At 38.0% G+C, this 6,814-nt stretch overlaps 1 pseudogene; it reads left to right on the top strand.

The window, feature by feature from the left end:
• Positions 1-666: 666 nt before the first annotated feature.
• On the top strand, positions 667-1,802 carry LOC137760109 (DNA-directed RNA polymerase III subunit RPC6 pseudogene; annotated as a pseudogene).
• Positions 1,803-6,814: the final 5,012 nt, after the last annotated feature.

Raw genomic sequence — 6,814 nt, 5'->3', positions numbered from 1 at the left:
TAGAGTAGGTGGGTAGAGGTGGTGAATGAAATGCCCCTAAGAAGCTCCATTTCAGGACTCTTTGAAACAATTTTTAAAATTGTGTTTAAATATTTTAAAATTATACATAATCTTTGTAAAAATTCAAACAATGCAGAAGTATATAGTAAAAAGTGAAAACTTCACCTACTCCCATATTCCTGTACCATACCTCTCCCCCAAGATATCTACAGTACACAGTTTAAGGGGTTTCCTTCCAGATCTTTCTCCATACATTTACACACGTAGGTTGTTTTCACGCAAATGAGATTGTAATACATATATTGTTCTGTGTCCTACTTTTTTGCACTAGTCATTGGCTTTTAGCAGCTGAATACCATTCTATTGATGAATGTGCTTAAGTCTCCCAAACTGAGCTAATTTTATCAAACCAAGAAGGCTACTTTTGGTTGTGTTGAGATGAGGTGTAGAGTTAGCTTTTTTTTACCCCCAAGAATTGTTTGAAATCTATGAATCCCTTTCTTTTACTAACTTTCCGTACTAATTATGCCTTATATCCACAGTAGTTATTTGTAGTTACAGTTTGCTCTTAACAGTTTATTATTATAATCTTTGTTGTTAAATCTTATCCCATAGAGCTGCTGTCTTCATAGGTTCCAGGATTCCCCCGCTTGCTGTCCGGCCACCCGGAGCTTCTCTTCCCCCAGGGGCCGGGACCTGCGCCCTCATGGCCGAGGTGAAGGTGAAGGTGCAGCCGCCGGACACGGATCCGGTCGAAATCGAAAACAGGATTATAGAATTATGTCACCAGTTCCCTCATGGAATCACAGACCAAGTAATTCAGAATGAAATGCCGCATATAGAAGCCCAGCAGCGGGCAGTGGCCATTAATAGACTGTTGTCCATGGGTCAGCTGTATCTCTTAAGGAGTAATACAGGCCTTCTGTATAGAATAAAGGAGTCTCAGAATGCTGGTAAAATGAAAGGATCAGATAACCAGGAAAAACTAGTATATCAAATCATAGAAGATGCAGGAAATAAAGGAATATGGAGCAGAGATATCCGATACAAAAGCAACTTGCCATTAACAGAAATTAACAAAATTATAAAGAATTTGGAAAGTAAAAAGCTAATTAAAGCTGTTAAGTCCGTGGCAGCCTCAAAAAAGAAGGTGTACATGCTCTATAACCTGCAGCCAGACCGCTCTGTGACCGGTGGAGCCTGGTACAGTGACCAGGATTTTGAATCTGAATTTGTAGAGGTGCTTAACCAACAGTGTTTTAAGTTCCTACAAACCAAGGCAGAAACAGCACGAGAAAACAAACAGAATCCAATGATACAAAGAAATAGTTCATTTGCTTCATCACATGAAGTGTGGAAGTATATCTGTGAATTGGGGGATCAGTAAGGTAGAGTTGTCCATGGAGGACATTGAGACCATCTTGAATACACTCATTTATGATGAGAAAGTGGAGATGACTATCATCGCTGCAAAAGAAGGCACCGTAGGCAGTGTGGACGGACACATGAAACTGTACAGGGCAGTCAATCCGATCATCCCGCCCACCGGATTGGTCCGGGCCCCCTGCGGACTCTGCCCGGTTTTAGACGACTGCCATGAAGGTGGTGAGATTTCACCATCTAACTGTATTTACATGACAGAGTGGCTCGAATTTTAATAGAGAGCTATGAACTTTACTGACATTTTGCAAATGAAGTTACTTTGGGAACAAATAATTTGATTCATGATGGAACATCAAATTCCCTTGAAAGCAAACTTCAAGATACAAACTTGCTGCTATGAAAAAAATTTTTTTAATCTATGAAGACTAAATTTACATTGGTAGAGTAGGCAACAGGATATGAAACAGGTAAGGTTAGTAGTGAAATCCATTCTTCCATAAGTAAAATACTTTGAACTCCTGGAAGACCACCTTCTGAAGCTTTCAAGACTTTTGATGATTCATGGGAAAACAAGCAAGTATGTTCATATTCACCAAGTACTGTGATAACGGCCAGAGCTTTAAAATGCCTGTTTTAAAGTTACTTATTAAGGTCTTCATTGGGAATTGTTTATATATGACCCAGTGTCACCATTTCTGTTTTGTTTTCTCAGTGGTTTCATTGAGAAGAAATGAAAAGTGGTGAAGGCAGGAATAGCAGGGGAGAACGCAGACTTGGGGCATGAGTGGGGGACACAGTGGAACATCCCTTTTCTACACACTATTGATGCCTTTTTATGTCCGAAATATTCTTTCAGAGGATTATGCCTCTGTACTTACCCCAAACCCAAATGATGCTGTTGTCAAGGATATCTTTTTAGTGCATAAATATTAATTACTCTCATCCTAAATGGAATATTTTCACTGGTTCTTCTTTGTTAAAGTCTTACAAGTTTCAAAAAAAAAAAATATTATCCCATAGTGCCTCACACATGTGCCATAAACAACCACCACTACACTTTCAGTGTAATGTTGTTAAGCTTCTTCCTGGCTGCTCTATAGTTCCAGATGTTCTTATTTTAACCATTTCATACCTAATATTGTTTGAACTATATTAATACACCAAATAAGGCTGCTTTGACCTTGGTAAAGCTGGACATTGGTCAGTTACTTGTGTTTAAAAATTTGTTGCTTCAAAGAAAACCTTTTTATTATGGTGACTTTTGAACATACATAAAAATAGACAGGATAATAATATAATAAATCCCAATATATTATCATCCAGCCCTAACAAATATCAAGCCATGGCCAGTCATGTTCCATTAATACCTCATTGACAGCCTCATATTATTTTCAAGAAGACATCACATGGTTTCACCAGAAAATATTTCAGTATGTATTTCTGAAAGGACTTTCAAGAAACAAGACCATGCTTAAAAATTAGTAATTCCTTACTATCATTAAATATCCAGGGTGTTTGAACTTACAATTGTTTCATAAATGTCAAAAACATTTCTTACAGTATTTTTAAAAAATCAGGATCCAAACAAAATCCACATATTGTGATTGGTTGTCTTTTAAGGCTCATGTAAACTATACCCTTCTCTTTTTGTTCCCTCTTGAAATGTGCTGAAAAAACCAGGTGGTTTGTCCTATAGAATTTCTCACAGTTTGGATGTTGCTGAGTATATCTCTATGCAGTCATTTAATATGTTTCTTTGTCCAGGGTATTTCCTGTAAGTTGACAGTTGTATCTAGAGGTTTCGTTCAGCTTCCGATTTGATTTTGAGGGGCAAGTTTACTTCTTAAATAGTGCTATATTCTTCCATCCAGAGGCGCTTAATGTCTGGTTGTCTCTCTTTTGTGATGTTAGTAGCCGTTGATGTTCAATGCCTAGATCCTTTAGTTCATTAGAGATAGCAAAACGATATTCTGTCATTTCTTCTTCATATATTAGCTGGAATACTTTTTCAAAGAGAAACTTCCCCTCCTTTTGGTTACTCAGTAGTACAGATAGCATAAGAAGGAAAATGCTGATTCTTTCCCTTCACTTATTAGTTTTCAAAATAATGTGTTGGTTTCTAGCATCCTCCAACAGTTACCTATTGTGTTTTTTTTGTTTTTAGATTGCTGTATTTTTCCTGTACTGCAACAAGTACAAATTGACAAACAGCTGAGAAAATGAGATTTCATACATTCTCGGCAGGATAAGATGTCGCAATCTAGTTTAAAATTTATCTTTAATTTACATACAGTAAAATTCACTCTTTTTGGTGTACATTTCTATGAGTTTCTCAAATGCATACAATCAAGATTCAGTTCTATCACCACTTCTATTCCCTTGTGCTACCCCTTTGTAGTCAAACTTCCCATCCCCCACCCCCAGGCAAACCCTGTTTTCTGTACCTGTAGTTTTGCCTTTTTCCAGAATGTCATACAAGTGTCAATGTCATACAGTATATAGCTTTCTGAGTCTGGCTTTCACTTAGCATAACACATTTGAGATTCATGCATTTTGTTGCATGTACTAATTTGTTCATTTTTATTGTTTGTATGGATCTACCACAGCTTGTTTATCCATTTCCCAGATGAAGGACATTTACATTGTTTCCAATTTTTGGTGAATAAAGCTGCCACGTAGGGACTTCCCTGGTGGTGCAGTGGTTAAGAATCCGCCTGCCAGTGCAGGGGACACGGGTTCAAGCCCTGGTCCAGGAAGATCCCACATGCCGCGGAGTAACTAAGCCCGTGTGCCACAACTACTGAAGCCCGCACGCCTAGAGCCCGTGCTCCACAACAAAGAGAAGCCACTGCAATGAGAAGCCCACGCACCGCAATGAAGAGTAGCCCCCACTCGCTGCAACTAGAGAAAGCCTGCGTAACAACGAAGACCCAACTCCACAAAAAATAAATAATTAATTTAAAAAAGAAAGCTGCAATGTACATTTGTGTACTTTTGTGTGTGTGTGAATATAAATTTTCATTTCACTAGAGTAAATAAGTAAGAGTGGGAGCACCAGGTGCACCGTTAAATATGTTTCCAATTAAGTTTTCAAAAATTATCATTAGTGACACATAGATCTTAATATATTTGATGAATTTCTATTGTTATTATTGATGCCCAAATTGTCCTAATTTTGGCCAGTGGGAGCCTCTTCAAGTTGGCATCTGAGTTCTTTAAACAAAAATGTAGTAGTCTTTGATAGCTTCTTTGCTGTCTTGCACAAGATGTTTCAGGCATATGGTGTCTATTTCCTGTCCCAATTAGTGTTCAATTTTAACACATTAAGAGAGTCAATCTGTATAGCTGGTGGTTATAGCAAAGACAAAGTGTTTGGAACAGTGTTATAGCGTGACTCCCTCCCTTCCCTAACTCTGTAAAAGCTGATATTTAATCTGATTTTTTTGTGCAATTAATGAACATCCCAAATTCTAGATTCTGCTGAGAGAACATACCGTTTGTGTAAAACTGTGCAAAACAATGATTCCTCTTTTCAATTCTGAATGTATTTGCCACTCTCTGTAGGAAAAAGGAGAAACTCAATAATGCCTAAAAGCATTAAGAAACTTAAAAGTCTGGGTGATTGATCTTTCCATGAGGTCAAAGTTCAGAAACAATACAGCATAATTCTCTAAGCAGAGCAATTCATTTAGTAGAATTAAGGCAGTTGATCTTTTTTCCAAAGTTTAATGGTTGATCAACTAGGATGTCAGATCTGACTAGAGCTTCCCAGTTTGAGCTCCGGGGAAAGTCTATGTAGGGGGTCTCAGGACAATCCTTTCATTCATTCAACAGAAACTTATTTTAGCACCTACTGTTTGGCAGGCACTGTACAAGGTGATGGGGATGCAAGAGTAGGCATAACATCCAACTGACCTCTGGGGCTACAGCAGTACTTGCAGCAGAGAAAAACCACAAGAAGAAAGATCGATTTTCTTGTTGGTTTATTTATTTATTTTTTTTAACATCCTTATTGGAATATAATTTCTTTACAATGGTGTGTTAGTTTCTGCCTTATAACAAAGTGAACCAGCTATATATATACATATATCCCCATATCTCCTCCCTCTTGAGTCTCCCTCCCTCCCACCCTCCCTATCCCACCTCTCTAGATGGTCAAAAAGCACCGAGCTGATCTCGCTGTGCTGTGTGGCTGCTTCCCAATAGCTATCTATTTTACATTTGGTAGTGTATTTATGTCCATGTCACTCTCTCACTTCGTCCCAGCTTACCCTTCCCCCTCCCCGTGTCCTCAAGTCCATTCTCTACGTCTGCGTCTTTATTCCTGCCCTGCCCCTAGGTTCTTCAGAAACACTTTTTTTTCTTTTTAGATTCCATATATATGTGTTAGCATACGGTATTTGTTTTTCTCTTTCTGACTTACTTCACTCTGTATGACAGACTCTAGGTCCAGCCACCTCACTACAAATAACTCAATTTTGTTTCTTTTTATGGCTGAGTAATATTCCATTGTATATACGTGCCACATCTTCTTTATCCATTCATCTGTCGATGGACACTTAGGTTGCTTCCATGTCCTGGCTATTGTAAATAGAGTTGCAATGAACATTGTGGTACATGACTCTTTCTGAATTATGGTTTTCTCAGGGTATATGCCCACTAGTGGGATTGCTGGGTCGTATGGTAGTTCTATTTTTAGTTTTTTAAGGAACCTCCATACTGTTCTCCCTAGTGGCTGTATCAACTTATATTCCCACCAACAGTGCAAGAGTGTTCCCTTTTCTCCACACCCTCTCCAGCATTAACTGTTTGTAGATTTTTTGATGATGGTCATTCTGACTGGTGTGAGGTGATACCTCATTGTAGTTTTGATTTGCATTTCTCTAATGATTAGTGATGTTGAGCATCCTTTCATGTGTTTGTTGGCAATCTGTATATCTTCTTTGGAGAAATGTCTATTTAGGTCTTCTGCCCATTTTTGGATTGGGTTGTTTGGTTTTTTGATATTGAGCTACTTGTAAATTTTGGAGATTAATCCTTTGTCAGTTGCTTCATTTGCAAATATTTTCTCCCATTCTGAGGGTTGTCTTTTTGTCTTGTTTATGGTTTCCTTTGTTGTGCAAAACTTTTTAAGTTTCATTAGGTCCCATTTGCTTATTTTTGTTTTTATTTCCATTTCTCTAGGAGGTGGGTCAAAAAGGATCTTGCTGTGATTTACGTCATACAGTGTTCTGCCTATGCTTTCCTCTAAGAGTTTTATAGTGTCTGGCCTTACATTTAGGTCTTTAATCCATTTTGAGTTTATTTTTGTGTATGGTGTGTTAGAGAGTGTTCTAATTTCATTCTTTTACATGAAGAGGCTGTCTTTTCTCCATTGTATATTCTTGCCTCCTTTATCAAAAATAAGCTGACCATATGTGCGTGGGTTTAT

The sequence above is a fragment of the Eschrichtius robustus genome, chromosome 1, assembly GCF_028021215.1.
Source record: "Eschrichtius robustus isolate mEscRob2 chromosome 1, mEscRob2.pri, whole genome shotgun sequence".
Lineage (NCBI taxonomy): Eukaryota > Metazoa > Chordata > Mammalia > Artiodactyla > Eschrichtiidae > Eschrichtius > Eschrichtius robustus.
Note: the sequence above shows the minus strand (reverse complement) of the source record. Positions and strands in the feature narration are given on the sequence as shown.